The sequence below is a fragment of the Tiliqua scincoides genome, chromosome 2 (assembly GCF_035046505.1).
Source record: "Tiliqua scincoides isolate rTilSci1 chromosome 2, rTilSci1.hap2, whole genome shotgun sequence".
Taxonomy (NCBI): domain Eukaryota; kingdom Metazoa; phylum Chordata; class Lepidosauria; order Squamata; family Scincidae; genus Tiliqua; species Tiliqua scincoides.
This window is the reverse complement of record NC_089822.1, coordinates 96,718,740-96,735,269: the sequence shown is the minus strand read 5'-3', so window position 1 is coordinate 96,735,269 and position 16,530 is coordinate 96,718,740. Positions and strand designations below refer to the sequence as shown.

The following is a 16,530-nucleotide window of genomic DNA, read 5'->3' as shown; positions in this document are numbered from 1 at the left end:
CTGCAAGAGGGATCTGAAGGCCTTAGGAGTGGACCTCAACAAGTGGGAAACCCTGGCCTCTGAGCAGCCCGCTTGGAGGCAGGCTGTGCAGCATGGCCTTTCCCAGTTTGAAGAGACACTTGGCCAACAGTCTGAGGCAAAGAGGCAAAGAAGGAAGGCCCATAGCCAGGGAGACAGACCAGGGACAGACTGCACTTGCTCCCGGTGTGGAAGGGATTGTCACTCCCGGATTGGTCTTTTCAGCCACACTAGACGCTGTTCCAGAACCACCTTTCAGAGCGCGATACCATAGTCTTTCGAGACAGAAGGTTGCCAACACAAATACGAAGAGGATTGTGCTGTAGGTGTCATGCGAACTCCATTCATTCCAATACATGGAGTTCTTTCTGATCAATCAGAAACTCAATTCTCTGGGTCAGAACTCACCACTATTCTTAATGGTACCCATATCTGCCTCTTGAGTTGACTCTCTCTCCTTGGCTCATGGCGTGGCTGCTTCTGAACACACATCCAACATGACAGGTTCTCTCCTACTTTGCACAAGGAAATGCTTTTTGGTTTGACATGCGATGAAACACTTGTTTACTGCATGCTAAATTCTCTCCTTTGTGATGGATAGATTTATATTTGATGGGTATACACTATGGGAAAAACACTGGTGAAATAAAGTGCTTCTCAGTTTATTTCACACATTTTCCTCTTGGTGAAATTTTATTTGCCAAATTGGTAAAAAATTCAAATTGAATTCAAAGGCCATAGAGCTATACAATTGTTACATTGTACACTGTACAATGTACACACATGTGCATTTTTGTGAATCTGAATGCACATGTGCATTTTTGTGATATAATCTGTGATACAATCTATGATACATGATACCATCTTAAAAATCAACATGTGGACTGGGCCTCTCCCAAATGAATATGTGTACCACAGAAGGAATGTAGAACATAGTGTATTGGAATCTGGAAGAACTAGCGAGGAGGTAGATGTGGTGTCAGCAGTGGCCCCTTTAAGGGTAAGGCCTGGGCATCCAGCAGAGTGTGCTGCACAGCTGCAGCCACTTGAAGGCAATAGGGCCGTCACGGATATATGGAGCACCTGAGGCAGGAAGGGTTGGTGGGTTTTGAAGGAGTGCAGGTTGGAGAGGAGACTGACTTGGCTTATTGAATTTGGAGTCTGACTGTGGATTGTGACTGGACTTGGACACCCTGACGGATTTGACTGACCTGCCTGGAACCTGACCTTGGACTGTAACTTGGCTTATTGGCTCTGGACTCTGATTTGGCAACTCTAATTGATTGGACTGGTTTACTTGGCATCTGTGGACTGGAACTGGACTCTGACTTTTGCTTGCTGTACTGGTGAGTTGCACAAGGGGGAACCGATCAGCCTTAAGCGGGCATGAGGCCCAGTGGATTGGGATTTGGCAGAACACATAGTATCTGAATAACTGTACATGTGCACAGATAATCATGGGTATGCTATATTTAACTGATATTGGGGGTGAACATCAAGAATAGCAGGGGTGGGAACTTGACTTGTAAAGACTCAACTCGAATCGTGAAAACATGTGTATTCCACAACTTGTGTGAATTTGAGTCACGGTCATCACTGAGTCGGATGCAATTTGGGGCCAGTGACTTTTTCTCCATGCCTGACTCGTGCCATGACTTGTTCCTCATAATGACTCGGACTCAAGTAAAAAAATGACTCTATAAGTGGCTAGGCTGAGTCACGACAGCTGTTCTTTATGACTCGCGAGACAAGTCAGGGGGTTGCCTACTTGGGACCCAACTCACTACTCATGTGCAGTGACTCTGGCGCATCTCTGAAGAATAGTAACGCTGGTGTATGTGTGTGCATGTGTGGTTGCAAAGGGCAGAAGGAATGAATGGAGGACCAAAAGGACACAGCATCAAGCAGTTAGTAATGAGGGCTAATGGGGAATTGGTAGTATTCTGCAGCCACCATTGAGGGTTAGGAAACCTGGGAAGAAAGAGGCTGCTGTGAAAAAGCTCCTCTGCCAGAATAACATAGGAGTCCCTGAAATCTGAGTGTTCACCCTTGAAACCAAACAGTAGTGAAACTGGGGCAGTCTGGTAAGTATGAGAACTCGCTTCCTAATGAACTCTCAGACTAGTAATCAGTACAAAATAGATGGAGTTTATTTAAAACAAAAACAAAAAATGGAATGGCCAGAACAAAAGAAAGTGGGGGGAAGGGATTTTGCAAAGGATCAAAGCAGGACACATATCAAAAACAAACAAGCAGGAATGGCAAAAGGAGGGTTTTTGACAACAGATGGCAAGGAGATTAAAATGCAAGCAACAAACAAACAAATCCCTGACACAGATAACAGACTACTTTTCCCCTGCTCTGCTTTACTCACGCATATTTCAGGATCTGGTTCCTGCACTCACTCAGCGGATGGGTCTGGTTTTTGAGTAAACAGTGGCTGTTCCTAATGACAGCTTGGGGCAATATACATCTCTATGTGTCCTTATAAAATCTATGGTTGATCATGTGTTTATCTGATTGGATGACTTAAAACTATCTGAACACTTAGTGAGCACAATGGGACTTACTTTTGAGTAGACTTGCATAGGATTGTGCTGTCAGTGTCTTACTCACTGTGCCACACCAGCCTTTCACCAGGGGCCAGGTCCTCAGTAGGGATAATAATAGCTTAAATATGACCTACCATACTTTATACATCAATGTAAAAACTTGTACAGTACAGGTGGAGCCTGTTTATCCACGGATTTTACATCTGCGGATCTGACTCAATGCGGGTCCAGTGGACCCACATTGAGCCAGACTTGGCTCCACCTGAGCTACGCTCCAGTCCTACCAAGAGGATTTTCGGGAGAGGCAGCATGCATCCACCCACTGCCTCTGCAGGCTTCAGAATGGATCTTAAAGCTGAAAAATCACTACTTCCAGTTTCTCTTGGAAAATCAGAAGTGATGTTTTTAGTGACATTCTGAGTCCTGAGGAAGTCACTGGAGGTTCCCCAGTTCCAGTCCCCTTTGGAGGGCTTAAGGGGGCGAAGTTTGCGGATTTCATTATCCATGATTTTTTTGTATGAGCGCGGGGTGCGAGAACGAGTTACTGAAGCCCCACCTGTACTTCCTTTCTACTCTGAGTTCCAGCATACAAGTAGGCAGAAAAAGTCATTATTGTCCCGCAAAACAAGTAAACTTACTAGAAAATATATTTTGCCAAGTCTGTGATCCGACTATCACTGAATACCCTTTGCATAAGAATTAACAAATAGTTTCACCTGACTGATCTAGTTGCTCACTGACTTGACTGGACTGACATGCAAGACTTCCACACTGTTCTTACTAGACTGATCAGCCCAGAGGGGTAGGAATGCAACCCAACATCATCCTTGGGCACAGCAGGTGAGGCGATGCAACCAGGTTGTGTCCGTCCAAGTAGCAAACACAGTGAAATTAAACTGGCCCAAAACACTTGTCAAGAACACAAATTTGATCCCTGCAAATATTCATTTCAATATTTACTCACATGGCTGAACATAAAATGGAAATTCACAACTGCTGAAGATTTCAGAATCGGAATCACAGTAATTGGAACTTGCATTTGATCTGAAATCTGCTGATTCAATGCAAACTTAATTCATTACTGCAGTGGGGACAAAACCTGACCTCTACCCACAATCCTGGGAGGAGGCCCCCTCCCAGCTGACTGGAATCCCTCCAGGGCTGGGATGCTGTCAAGGCAAGCAAAGGCATGAGTCAATCAGTCATTAAGGGAATGAATCAGAGTGTACCTCAGTACTGGATTACTCAGACTGAAGACTCAGGCCAGAGTCGAGAGCTTTAGGCTGCAATCCTAACCACACTTTCCTGAGAATAAGCCCCATTGAACAAAATAGGAGTTACTTCTGAGTAGACCTGGTTAGGATTGTGCCCTTATAGAACCAGATGGAACCCTATTGGCCCTTAGTGTTACTGGAACCCTGTTGAGTGGAGCAGCAGCACAACAGAGACCAGGCCAGTAGCGCCCTCTTCTGGCAAACATCCATAATGGCACTGTGAATAAGGCTTCTGGGTGCTACTGCCAGAGTTCCAGGTTTGATACTCCTGGCATCTTAGGTGAGCACACAGAGTTCAAAGAGATGTAGCATGCTTCCAGGTTCCCTGTAAGACAGTGTTTCTCAAACTGGGTTGAGACCCTCTAGGTGGGTCACGAGCCAATTTCAGGTGGGTCCACTTTCATTTCAATATGTATTTTATTATTATTATTATTATTATTATTATTATTATTATTATTATTTTATTAACAGTATTTATATACTGCTTTTCAACTAAAAGTTCACAAAGCGGTTTACAGATAAAAATCAAATAACTAAATGGCTATTAGACTGTCCCCTGGGAGCTGGGGATAAGAATAGGCCCTCAGTTTGGCTGTACTTGTCGTAAGAGGCGACTAAATAGCCACTGGGTAGGTGGGACTCGTTAGCTTGGGAAGGCAGCTCATCTGAGAGAAGGAAAACTCTGATCCCAAACCTCCACTGCCTTGTGGCTACATCCAGTTATGGAAAAGGCTTCAGGAGTCAACCTCGAGGCAAAATCCGGAGCCGGAGTCCCTGAGGCAGTTCATGGCTGAACACAGTCATGTTCAGGCAACTCCTGCGATGCCGCTGGAACCAACTGTATTGGCTTCTGCCTTTCCATTGGACCATTTCAGCGATGTGGAGAGGGCGGATTTGCTGCATGGGAAACAGTCTAACCTCCATATCTACTTTACCCACTGGAGAGGACACTCTGTTCTGTAACCACCATTCAGAGCGTGTTACCATAGTCTTCCGAGACTGAAGGATGCCAACTCATATTAGACTTGACATTACCATGGTATGTGACTGCATTTGGGGAAGTGTTACAGATCTGTTCTTTGAACAGCTACTATGTTAATACTTTTAACATTTATAGTCAATGGGGCTTACTCCCAGGTAAGTGTGGATAGGATTATAGCCTTTTGTATGTTGAGGGAATTTTTTTTTAAAACAGATCAGCAGCTGCTTGGAAGGTTAGGAGGCGTTCTTTTTTATTTTGAATAAATTTTTAAAACTTATAATTATAAACTTTAATTTACTTAGGGCCAAACTGTATCCAATTTTCCTGTGCTGGTGCAGCTGTGCCAATGGGGTGTGCACTACATCCTGTGGTGGGAAGGCAGTTGCAGAGGCCTCCTCAAGATATAGGAACATTTGTTCCCTTATCTCAGGGCTGCCTTGCAGCTGTACCAAAGCTGGAAAGTTGGATAGGATTGGGCCCTTACTCACTTGATTTGATTTTGTCATGTTGTTGTTCAGTCATTAAGTCATGTCCGACTCTTTGTGACCCCATGGACTAGAGCATGACAGGCCTCCCTGTCTACCACTAACTTCCAGAGTTTGTCCAAATTCATGTTCATTGTCTCGGTGACACTATCTAACCATTTCATCCTCTGCTGCCTCTTTCTTTTGCCTTCAATTTTTCCCAGCATCAGGGTCTTTTCTCACATTTTGTCATACGGGGGTGTTAAAAATTTTCCCGCTTGATTATGTCAGTTCTGACCATGACATCACTTCCTGCTTAATGGCCTCACTTCCAGTGGGTCCTGTTACCCTGCACATGCCCGATCTCGTTTGATCTTGGAAGCTAAGCAGGGTCAGGCCTGGTTAGTACTTGGATGGAGACCGCCTGGGAATACCGGGTGCTGTAGGCTTATACCATAGTCTTTCAAGACTGAAGGTTGCCAACCAACCAGTGGGTCCCAACAGATTATCATTCAAAAAAGTGGGCCCTGGTACTAAAAAGTTTGGTACTTTGTAACATATCAGTGTACCACTGCTGTAATGTATCAGCCTTCCCTCACTTCCAAAGTAACGATGACAGGCACTTTGCTAGTTTAAAGTAATTCAGTGGGATAGAAATAACGATGGTGCACATATTACAACAACCAGGTAGGATGATGAGAATTTTTATGCATGGGAATCTGTTGTGTCACAATTTCTTCCCATTAGCGGTGGCATTGTTGTGTATTGGTAATAAATCCCCCAGTAATTGGTGTCATACTTGCATACAGGCCCTTCTTGTTATATTCATTAAATACGGATGTGCTGTGAACGGCATATGAGCAACCCCAGGTCCACTCATGTCAACAACAAGCTCCATGCCAATAACAATGATTGGTATCTTTTAAATTACAGCACAGTATGCTGTTAGATGAAGGTTGCCATTGTTTGATATTTGCTTCTTGTAAGTCCTAAACAGCTCATTGGGCAAAACATCACACACAGCTGCTTTTTTCATTTTGCTAGTGAATATTTAATGCCAGGATTTGTTTTACAGATGTCCAAAAAGCCCTTGAAGAAATGCTGCTAGTCTTCAGCAAGGAAGAGGGTTAAGGATAATCATTCGCTGGATCAGACCAAGTTCAGTCTAGTCTACCTTCTATTCTCATCCTTTGGGAAGCTCACACAGAAAAGGTTTGAGAATAATGGGCCTCCCTTATTGCCTGTCTAAAAATAATTAGACATATTCAGGAGGAATAAGTCTAAAGCAGCAGTTAGTCGATAGCTAAATGGAACCTTCCTCTACAGTGGTTCTCAAACGTTTAGCACCAGGACCCACTTTTTAGAATGAGAATCTGTCAGGATCCACCGGAAGTGACGTCATGACCAGAAGTGACATCATCAGGCAGGAAAATTTTTAACAATCCTAGGCAGCAATCCTACCTACACTTACCTAGGAGTAAGTCTCATTTACTATCCTTGTTAGAAGCACATACATAGTAGCCTGTTAAAAGCATTTCCCCAAATGCAGTCACATACCATGGTAGCATCAAGTTTAATCGATTAAAAATCAAATATTGAAATGAATGGGAACCCACCTGAAATTGGCTCGTGATCCATCTAGTGGGCCCCGACCTACAGTTTGAGAAACACTGCCCTAGAAGCAAGGTTTTCAACCTTTTCCATCTCATGGCACACTGACAAGGCACTAAAATTGTCAAGGCACACCATCAGGTTTTTGACCATTGACAAGGCACACCATGTTGGCAGTGGGGGCTCACATCCCCCATTGGCACTAGTAATAAATGACCTTCCCCAAATTCCTGTGGCACACCTGTGGACCACTCAAGGCACACCAATGTGCCATGGCACAGTGGTTGAAAATGGCTGCTCTAGAGGTTTCCCTGAGATGAAGGGGAAAGGTGGGTGGAGTTTTGCCTTTTACCAGAGCTTCTGGGTCTGAAGCTCCCTTGGCACCAGCCTTACCAAGAACAATACAAGCCTGACCTGGGTGACATACTCTTTTAAGGCCCAGTTCTAGCCAACTTTCTGACACCAATGCAGCCATTAGGTAAGGGAACAAATTACCTTGTTGAGGTAATTGTGGAGACCTCTGTGACTGCCCCCCTACTGAAGGATGTAGTGCGCACCCTGTTGGCACAGCTGTATCAGCACTGGAAAGCCGGATAGGACTGGGCCCTTAGTGTGCACCCCTCACCATGTACACACAGGTAACACACTGTATACTCTCTCAACTCTACTACATCAGAAATTAAATGGGGAAATCACATACATGAGAATGTTCCCACTCACAGCAAAAACTCCCTGCATACAAAAAAAGTCAGAGAAATTATCCTTCTACATAAGAAGAGCCCCACTGGATCAGGTCAAAGGCCCATCTAGTCCAGCTTCCTGTATCTCACAGTAGCCCACCTAGTAAATGCAAGGAGATTATAATTTTTTTTTTTTAACGTGGTGTGGTATTCAGACATGCAATTCCTTTACTTCCACTCCGAAGAAGTCCAGTTGTGGAACTGTTGATACCTCACATTTGTTTTTTCTGAACTTTGATTCTGTCCTGATCTGTAAGGCAAATGCTATCATTTTAAAATACTTTGGAAAAAGTTGATGACCTAGCTAGTGCATGAAAAGCCAGTAAGCAATTATTATTGCTCCAAAATGCTTTTGAAGACAGATTGCTTTCCTTTGGGGCTACAGAATTCTAATGTCCTTTGCCTCCTCTGCGCGAGCAAGCATTGAGGCCTTCTGTCCGGAGTCATTTTTCACACACAGGGAAATACAATGGGTTGAATTGAAGGCCTCTACTCCCGAAGGGTCTATCCCATTCCAGTCCTTTCTCAGGAGCCACAAAATATAAGCAGTGTTTGCTAACAGTTTAGCCAGTCAATCCATTTCTTAAATGAGGAATGGAATACAAACCATTGCGCCAAAGGCCAGCGAGCGCACAAAGGCGTTCTGCTCAGATGTCTTAGGCTTGCCGGAAATCCATGGGAAGCCAGCTTCTAATTTTTGTTTCTTTTCTTCTGGAGGAAAAAACACAATCTGGTTTTGAGAAACCATGCTCAATAGAATACTGTAGAGCAGTGTTTCTCAAACTGTGGGTCAGGACCCACTAGGTGGGTCGTGAGTCAATTTTAGGTGGGTCCCCATTCATTTTAATATTTTATTTTTAATATATTAGACTTAATGCTACCATGGTATGTGAATGTATCTGGGGAAATGTTACAGATCTGTACTTTTAACAGGCTATTGTGTATATGCTTTTAACAATGATAGTCAATGGGACTTACTCCTGGGCAAGTGTGGGTAGGATCACAGCCTAGGATCGTTAAAAATTTTCCTGCTTGATGATGTCACTTCTGGTCATGACATAACTTCTGGTGGGTCCTGACAGATTCTCATTCTAAAAAGTGGGTCCCAGTGCTAAATGTATGAGAACCACTGTTGTAGAGAAATCAAATAAAGCAAAGCAAAGCATCTATCTCTCAATTTGGTCATGTGACTCCCACCCCTCTCCATAAATACCACTGCCTTTCTCCTTCCTTTCTCCTCTCCCCTCCTCTCCCTCTGGTGACTCCCAAACTGTCTGAATACAACTCCTCAAAGTAGGAAGCTGTCCTTTTTCCATTTACACTCTTCAGTAAAACATCCTGCACATGGTTTGCACTACAGACACAATAAGAATGACAACAAAAATGCTCAATATAACAGGCTGTACATGAAAAAAAAAAAAATTCCTTCCCTTTAAAGTTAATCCTGTTGTGAAACAGTTTCGTATAAGCCTTACAACAGTCTTTGTGAATCAAACTGGAATGAAGGAATGAATACACGTGTATGTAGAACCACCTTGTGGATTTCAAGTTCTCTCTGCAAGGACAGGAGGTCCAAATCTGGTTCCTGGAATTCACCTGAAGTGATTGTATCAGGCAGGGACGTGCAGTGCAAAGGCGGCAGGTAAAGCAGAATCACCCCATCATAGTCCACGAAAAAGCACCACAGTTGCTCCACCTGCTTACACCTGAGGAGGCTCTCCTTACACCTGAGAAAGCAGGTGCAAGTAGAGTCTCCTCAAGTATAAGCAGGTGGGGCAGCTGCAGTGCTTTTCCATGGATTGAAATGGGGTGGTTCTGCCTCACCTGCCGCCCCCACACCACACATCCACCATATCAGGTGATCAGATGGGGTGATGTATTATGGAGACACAACTTTGACATCTCCTCCTCTTGTGGTAACACCTGTAGAGCCTAAGGGGGCTACATTTATTCCTCATTTAGCTCCTCCAAAGGACTGAACGTGGCATGAGATGTGCATCTGGAGTCCGCTACAACGTTCAAACTGTTCACTCAAGACAACTATACGCTTGCATTTTCCAAAAGACACATACCAGTTCCAAACGCTGGCAAAACGAACAAGAGCGTTTCACAAGCCATCCTTCTGTGACCTGCCTGGGCAGTTCAAAAACTAAGCCGTGTGACTGGAAGCTGCCTTTTCTGTCTGTTCCTTTGCCAATTTCAGAATTCACACAGCTTGGAATTGCTCAAAGACCCATCATGACATAACTGCGGCTTAATTACCCTCAGACTAAGCCGGATGAGCAGAAGCCTTGCGTAGCCTCGCTCTCTTCCTATGCTGTAGCATTTCAAACTGCAGGTGGGGGAACTGCAGTGTATTTGAATGTTCACCCATCTAGGTATCTGGAGGTTCTAGAAGCAAAGGGAACACAACCCTGGTCCCATTCACTGTCCGAAAAACCAAGAGATGCTGTAAGTCTCCACCCTCACCACTCTGGCACTCTCCGACTGATCTCCCTATTATACTTTTTTCCCTTGTGTGTCTACGTAATTTTTGAGAGTCAAATTTCACGGTATGTTAAACATATGCTTAATGCTAATTTGCTTGGCTTTATTTCCTTTAATAGCAGCTAGACTGGGGTGCTTGTGAATTGGAATTGCAGTGTGGGGAAAGAAGGGCTTAAATTCTTTATCACCACCAGTCTGTCATTGATGCCAGTGGAATGTCGTGGCCCCCTCCCTTGCCCTGGGTAAATAAAACGCAGAAGTGCAGGGGAGAGAGAGATCCAGATCAGGACTATGGCGAGAGTTAAAACCCCCTCCTCCCAATCTGCAAGTGGCCTAATCAAGGTACCCACCACCACTAGGTATGTGTTTGATATCACCTGCAATCTGATCCCAAGACAGGAAGTATGAGAGTAGGCAAGATCTGTGTCTTTTCTCTGTGGTATATGTACAGGGCCTATTTGCTGATTACCCAGAAGCAAATAAAAATTGGCTGAGTAAAACAAGGCCTTTCATTTAACTCACCAATTTGGTGTTTTCTTTCTTTGCAAGTTTGTCAGTTTGTTTGCAATGCAATGTCTCTGCTGCTGAGCAGTACCAATGTCAGTTCTGTGTTTTCCAGGCTCCATACCTAAACTCATTTTCAACCAGGAAAACAACGCACACAAATTCATTTCGGTCAAATACCCTACAATGTGAAATCTGGTTTGGGGAAGATCACATGGAAATATGGTATTATGGTTCTGATGCGATTCAAACAACACTTCAGCACCACACTTTTCTCCTGTTCTTAAAATGTTAGCAAAAATTTTACACTCCCCAAAACTTTTCCACGAGCACTACAGCAGGGCTGTCAAACTCTTTACATTTAATGAGCCAAACAGCATTCGTGGCTCCTGCTGAGGGCTGAAAGTGACATCATTAAGCAGGAAGTGACATCATTAAGATGATGATGGCCAGAAACAAGCTCTTTGTTCTCACCTAGGAACTCAAGGAGAGCCCAATTATTATAGGGGCTGGATAAGGAGCTTCTGCGGGCCATATCTGGCCCACAGGCCTTAATGTTTGACACCCTTGTGCTACAGCAAGGGTCTCCAAACCCTGGCCCAGGGGCCAGATGCAGCCTGTGGTGAGCCTCTATCTGAGCCTCTATCTGTGGTGAGCCTCAACAAGCCTCTGATCCCTTGCAAGCCACTGGCCCACTTGACCAAATGTGAATGGAGCTATGTTCCAGTCACATCTGGAGGGTGTTCTGAGGGCTGGGGAGGCCACGCCTCAGAAGTGACATTTTTTGACCCTCTGAACGCTTTAGGCATTCTGAGGGTTGGAGAGGCCTCCATGGCCCTGAACATGCTCCGGATGTTTCCTGTGATGTGCTGGTTCCGAGTTATTTACTCCTGTACATGTAAGTAAGGAGTAAGTACAAGCAAGTGCAGGAATGGGATTCCATTTGAGTGTGGTCTTTATTACAGTGGTGTGTGTTGCTTGGAGAAATCCTGGAACTTAGAGCCCATTCATTTATTCACTCGCTCATTTAAGTTCCATCTCTCATGGATTTATTTAAATTTTATATTTAAAAATTTATTTATTTTTCCAGCCCTTGACACCGTGCCAGATATTTGATGCTGCCTTCTGGCCAAAAAGTTTGGAGACCCCTGTGCTACAGCATTCTCAAATCAATACATGCGATGTATCCATTGTTCTTTCAAAATATAATAAATTACTGCTGGTAACTAAAAAAACAGTTCCTAGTACCTCTGTGTTTCTTAGTTTTGCATAACTTTACCTTACATAACAACCAAGAGAAACTGGCATCTGCTGCTTTGTTTAAAACTGCTTTGTTTATCCAGACCTCTGAAGGGTGACATTAAGGTGCTGCTGGTTCCGCATTAGTTATGGTTGGGTCTTATGTATGTCGCAGTTCTCTAATGGTTCACGTTGTGTTGTATTTGTAATTTGAGGATTTTGTATTGTAATTTTATGAAATTCATATCATGTTGCAAACTGCCTTTGGGACTCCAGATAAAAGTCAGGTTAGACGTTGAATTAATAAATAATAATAGTTTCTGTCTTATCCATTAAAGCAGCATCCTACAGTTTAAATAACCAGTTTTTCCTCCGCTGGTACCTTTAGATCTTTCAATAGCTTGGCGATACTACCACCACCATTTTCTGAACTAACAGTGCGATCCTAGGCATGTCTACTCAGAAGTAAGCCCCACTGACTTCCATGGAACTTACTCCCAGATAACATTATAGGATTGTTCACAGTACTGTACCTTGGATAGATCACCTCTTATATACTTACACTCTGGGGACAACTGGCATGATCTTAACCAGTGATTCCCAAAGTCCTACTTGGACTTTTGGAATCCTGTATTTGCTGGGGAGAGAACGGGGAGTGATAAAGGGCAGCAACACAATTGCTACGATCATGCTGCTGCCAGGGAGGGGAGGATTTTTCCAACTTATCTGGGGGTCGCCATGGCTCTCCAGAGAGTCCGAGGAGCCTGCGACCCCTCTTCAGCCTTCCCTGAGGCTTCAAAGTCCTGTAAAAAAGGGAGAGGGAACCATTTCCTGTTTTCACTGGGAAACCAGAAGTGTTTTTCTTTTTTACAAACGTTTGGAGCCTTGGCGCGGGCTGCAGAGGGGGTTGCAGGCTCCCCGGACCCTCTGGAGAGCTATAGCGACCCCTAGATAAGTGGAAAAACCCCTTCCCTGCCTGGCAGCAGCGCAATCTTAGCAATCACGTTGCTGCCAATTTCTGGGTCGTTCCCCTGAAAGGGGAATGGGCTTTTTCCGGTTCCCCTGGTGGGTCGCAACCCACCAGTTTGGGAACCACTGATCTAATTAGAAATAATCTGAATTACCAATGAAGTTTGGGGACTGAAACATCAGAAGTAAGCTTTGTTCTAGAGGCAATAAGAAATTTCACGTTCAGATCTTAGAGTGGTCCTTGCAACAATTTTCAAGACAACCAGGAGCAAAGAAGACGTCCAAAATTCCATGTTTTCCTATATTACTATAAACAATATTACTCTATTACTGCTGCAAAAGGAAAAAAGAAAAGAAAACCTAAATTAGCAAAGCAAAAATAATTTTTTATGTTTGCTACATTTATATCCCGTTTTCTTTCTGAGGAGCATCCAAAGCAGCTTACAAACATAAAAACCACACTTAATAATTTATATCCAAATATTAAAATAGCCCTAAACAAAACAACATTAAAATCATAATAAAACACAAAACCAGCAGCATTAAGAAAGTGCAAAGGTCATAAAAACTCAAAACAGCACCGAAGTAAAGGCTGAGATAAAACAGCTGCACACTCATAGAATAATATATTATTACCTAATAATAATAATAATAATAATAATAATAATAATGACAACAGCAGCATTCAGAGCCATCCTGCAGTCACAAGCCCCTCAGGTAAACTGAGTGTAGGAATAAAGTTTCTAGGCACTCTGAGCAAAGGGGAGAAGAAGACAACCCAACACCAAACCTGCTTGGCAGGTTCTACTTTGCCTGAAACCCCAGTGCTCATTTCCTGGCAGACTCACACAGAACATTCCATGTGTGTTGAGCTCAGCCCAGGTTTTGCTGAATCAGGCCTGTGTAGGAGTCTGGGAGAGCAGCAGGGAGAGGCTGGCTGAAAGACCATCTCTGACAGAAAGCAGAGCAGGGTGCAGAGAGAAGAGGTCTGTGTCTGGAGGGAATCGAAGGGACAAGCTGCATCATCCGGGGTTGGGCTGCGATGAAGAAGATAAGTGCACAGATGAATAACGATGATGAACCATCGTGGACCTGCAGGGCAAGATGATTAAAGCAAACTGGGCAATGACAATGCAAAGTTCTTTCAAAGGTTAGAACACTGCGCAGTGGGGTTTATTCCCATCTGACTCTGATAAAAAGTGAGGCTCAAGGAATATGTCCCTAAGTGAAGGACAAGGGCATTTTCAGATTGTACTTCAGCAGCCCAGTAAATTAGAACAACAAAAAAAAAGTATTTTGCTTGAGATATGAACATGTGTTGTTTTTTTTAAATTTGGTATGATAAATAACTGACTACATGGTACTCTTTGCCCTTGTCCCACTGAACTGCACAAAAAGAGAATTATACAGAACAAATTGGATGATCTCATAAACTGAAGTAACAGAGATGGGATGAAATCCAGTTGCACCAAATGTAAGATGGTTCACTTGGGAACTAACAGAAAGCACTGCTATTTTGGGCTGGAGAGTCACCGGCAAAAAAAACCCAGACGTCTCTGGTCTTTTGTTCATTGCAAAATAGTGAAGAATTACTGCTATGGTGTGACTGCAGAAGACATAAGTGCTGTATTAGGCAATGCATTTGTAGCGTGGGATGTGTCGGTGCCCTTGAACAAGGCACTGGTGATGTCATGCCTGGAACACTGGCCAGCATCAGTTCATCTGGGAATGAAGGGTTGTTTCAAACTGGAGATAGGTGCTTTCCACCTTTCCCTTCATCCTCCGCTTCTGGTGAGATATCAGGAATTGCCAAGTGATCAGGAATCAGGCCACGTTCCTACCCACAAATGTTACATGCACCAAAAGACGTGGGAGACGATTGGCGCGGTATCCTCCCTTCAACAGGAAGTGCCCACGCCACATTCCACAACACTCCCAAACTTCAGGAGTGGCTTTTGGGAAGCAAAGGGCTAAGAAATCCCTATTACACAAGCGGGACACTGGTGCACACATTTCCTCTGTCCAATCCAACCACTGATGCTGTGCATATGTAGCTCTTTTTTTAAAAGTTGACATTTTGCTGATTGGCTCTTTGAGATGGAATGGGGGAGGGGAGCTGGATTCAATCCCAACCACTCTGCCTTCCTTGCCAAACAGCAGACTGACAGGATGTCACCTTTTCAAAAAGTGCGACGCCTGCACAGCCTTGCTCCTCCATGCAAGTTCAGTTGGCTCAAGCATGAAGCCAGAAAAGTGCAAGCAACATGCCATTTGTGCAAAAGGGCTTTCCCACCCTCTTCTTCCTATCACACCCCTTTCCATTCCAGAAGGAATTATCTGGTGTGGCATGGGATATGGTGCAGGGGACTACAGGTGGAGGGGTGGATCTCTGAGCTTCAAGGACCTTCTGTGCCAGAACAGGAATGCCTTCTCACATTAGACCAGCCATTTTCAACCATGCTGTGGCACACTGATGTGAATGGTCCATAGGTGTGCAGCAGGAAGTATGGGGAGGGTCACTTATTATTAGGATAATTAGAGGATATGAGCCTCCTCAGCAGCACAGTGTGCCTTGTCAATAGTAAAAAAAAATGGATGGTGCGCTTTGAGAATTTTAGCACCTTGTCACTGTGCCATGAGACGGAAAAGGTTGAAAATGGCTGCATTAGACTATCGGGAACCCACCAATAGTCTGTAGGCAGGTGCATAAAAGAGACGCCTGAGGGGGGACATGATTGAGACATACAAAATTATGCAGGGGAAGGATAAAGTGCATAGAGAGATGCTCTTTACACTCTCACATAATACCAGAACCAGGGGACATCCACTAAAATTGAGTGTTGGGAGAGTTAGAGCAGACAAGAGAAAATATTTCTTTACTCAGCGTGTGGTTGGTCTGTGGAACTCCTTGCCACAGGATGTGGTGACGGCATCTGGCCTGGACGCCTTTAAAAGGGGATTGGACAAGTTTCTGGAGGAAAAATCCATTATGGGGTACAAGCCATGATGTGTATGCGCAACCTCCTGATTTTAGAAATGGGCTATGTCAGAAGGCCAGATGCAAGGGAGGGCACCAGGATGAGGTCTCTTGTTATCTGGTGTGCTCCCTGGAGCATTTGGTGGGCCGCTGTGAGATACAGGAAGCTGGACTAGATGGGCCTATGGCCTGATCCAGTGGGGCTGTTCTTATGTTCTTATGTTCATATCTGAGTGGCCCTTGCAATGCTGCTCGGGTCAGGGTCAGAGTCAGGACCAGGGCTGGGAGTTAGGATCCAGCCTGCGCCACTATGGCTGGTCCCAACCCCTTCCTGGGCCTGATCCACCACCCAGGCCACCCTCCCCCACCCTAAAATGCCACCTCCCCATCTCTGTTCCCCCTTCTGCCACCCTCTCCCACCTCCTGTGCTAGCCTCACCCTGTCCCAGTGCAAGTTTGGCTGCACCAGTACACGTCCCTGCACTGGCCTAGCCTGCAACCGAGTAGTTGTGAATGTGCTTTACGGCATGTATGTGACACTTAGGAGTTGGCACAAGGGACTTGTGTCAGCAGTGTTAGGACTGAGCTACCCCTTGTTTATTTGCATTTGAAAGTATGCACCTTGTTCTGAAACACATATCAGAATCCATTAATGTAAATAAAAATTATTTATGTATTAAATTTTCTGCAGTAAGAGTTTTTGGCTTATAAGTC

General features: G+C 44.4%; 1 pseudogene; it reads left to right on the top strand.

Moving 5' to 3' along the window:
- The first annotated feature begins 5,620 nt into the window (after positions 1–5,620).
- LOC136642759 (5S ribosomal RNA) lies at positions 5,621–5,739 on the top strand (annotated as a pseudogene).
- Positions 5,740–16,530: the final 10,791 nt, after the last annotated feature.